We start from the raw sequence: 2,500 nt of genomic DNA on the forward strand, positions 1-2,500 counted from the left end.
TTTCTTTTCTCTTCACTCTCTCTTCTCCTCTCCTTTCTTTCCTTCTTCCCTTTTCTCTTCTCTCTCTCATCCGCCCTCACGTGGATACATGGACGTAAGAGAGAGATAAGGGAAACAGAGATGTAGATGGAAAGCAGAAAAGAAAACAATAATGAGTAATGAGACAATAATGAACGCATAAGAGAGAAGGAGAAACACGAATGAAGACACAGGAGAGACGTGAATAAACGCAAAGGAAGACGCATAACAACAACCACGAACGAACGAAATGAGACATATAAAAAAACGAAAATAAGACACAGATAAGACACGAATAAACGGGAAAAAGAAAGAAAGAAAGAAAAAAAAAATACGATAAATATAAATGAGAATCAAGACGAAACACGAATAAAAGGGAGAAAGACAGATGGAACACGCATTAGCGAATGGCGTAGAGGGAGCACACAAACGAACGCAAATGAGGTACAGGTGTAAAAGGGGATAAAAGCAGAGAGAATAAAAATTAGGCACGAGAAAAAACGATAATTGTCTGCGACATATGTATTGTGGTATTTTGGGTCTTGTGGTCTGTCTGTCTGTCTGTCTGTCTGTATATATGTGTGTCTGCCTCTCTCCCCTTTCCCTCTCTCTCTCTCTCTCTCTCTCTCTCTCTCTCTTCTCTCCTCTCTCTCTCTCTCTCTCTCTCTCTTCTCTCTCTCTCTCTCTCTCTCTCTCTCTCTCTCTCTCTCTCTCTCTCTCTCTCTCTCTCTCTCTCTCTCTCTCTCTCTCTCTCTATCTATCTGTCTCTATCTATCTATCTATGTAAACGAAAATTAGTAGAAAAAAAAAATTATTACTATTATTCACCATTTACTTTCTTTCATGGCCGTTCCATCAAGATCAAGAAAGCGACTTAATCGAAGCTTAGGATAAAGAAGATAGATAGATAAGGAAGGAGGAGAGAGCGGGAAAGGAGGAGGGAGAGGGGAGGGGGGAGGAGGGAGAGGGGGGAGGAGGGGAAGGAGGAGGGAGAGGGGGGAGGGGGAAGGAGGAGGGAGATTGGAAGGAAGGAAGAACGGGAGATGGAAGAGAGGAGGCAAGAGTGGAAGCGGGAAGAGAAGAGGAGAGAAAAAAGGGGGTGGGGGAGGAGATAAGAGACTGAAAGAAAGAAGCTTAGGATAAAGAGAAAAAAAAGATAAGGAAGAGGAGGAAGGAAGGAAAGAGAGGAGAGGAAAGAACGGGAGATGGAAGAGGAGAGGGAGAATGGAAACGGGAAGAGGAGAAGGAGGAAAGAAGAGAAAAAGGAGATAACAGAGTGAAGAAAGGGAATGAGGGAGGGACGAGTAAAGAAGGAAAAGGAGAAAATGGAAAGAAAAAAAAGGGGAAACGTAGAGAGTAAAGACGGGAGATGAGAGAAGGGAAACTAAAGAGGGGGCATGGGGAAAGACGGAGGAGGGAGAGGGAGAGAGGGGGGAGAGGAGGGAGAGGAGGGAGAGGGGGGAGAGGGAGTGTCGTCATCACCGGAAACGTCAGCTTTTCAACCCTTGTCTACGTCATCTCACTGATCCTAATTTTCCGCTAAATTTGTCGCGTCGCCTTTCACCATTTCAGAGGGCACATAATAAGAGCGTCCCGGCTGCCGTAAGGGCGAGGGACGCGAACCCTCCCCGCCCGCCGCCGCCCTTATGAGCGGTCGGCAGCGCCTTCCGCGGGGCGGCCGGAGGAGGCAAAGCCGCTGATTGATGAGGGCGAGGGGGGGGGGCGAGGGGGAGGGGGGGAGGCCGGCGTGCGTTGGGCGTGCGGCGACCACACCACCTCCGCCCACAATGGCTCCTAGCCGCCGCGCCTGCCCCTTCCGCCGCCGCCTTCGTCCCTTTGTGGGTTTTTCGCCTCTTCTGCCCTTGTCGCCGACGCCCCGTGTGATCTCGTACCTCCGAGGACCCTCATTGTCCCCCTTTCTTAATTGCGGTTTCCCTAACCCTGCTTTCTCATGTGCTGCGGGGAGAGAGAGTGAGAAAAACACACACGAGCGTCATCTACCTACCTATCTATCTCATTCTCTCTCCGCTGAACACCCCTCTCTATATTCCTCCTAATTTTTTATTATTCCCCTCTTCCAACCGCATTCCAACTCTCCCCCCACCCCCACCCCCACCCCCAGCGACGCCCTTCAGGAGGCTAAAATCCCCGCCGACGGTAAACCCAGCGCCCCCCTCTTCTCTCTCTCGACGTCCGTCCTCTCGCGAAAGGGTCGTCCCCTCGCCACGCGCCCGGATCCGTCGCCGCAACCACATCCTCTCACCTGGAAGCCTGAACAATAATCCCGAAAGGCTACTGTGCGACTCCTGAAGAAAAAGAAAAAGAAAAAGAAAAAGAAAAACCTGTGTTCCTCTCCAGCCGACCATGAAACTGCTGTTAGTCGTGCGGGTAAATGATTGTGTGGCTACGTGTCAGAGGCGTCGACGAAGGATACAGGCTCTATGGGAAAGGCGGAAGGATCATGTCCAACGCCCTTTGGACA

The sequence above is a fragment of the Penaeus monodon genome, chromosome 11 (assembly GCF_015228065.2).
Source record: "Penaeus monodon isolate SGIC_2016 chromosome 11, NSTDA_Pmon_1, whole genome shotgun sequence".
In the NCBI taxonomy this organism is placed as follows: Eukaryota; Metazoa; Arthropoda; class Malacostraca; order Decapoda; family Penaeidae; genus Penaeus; species Penaeus monodon.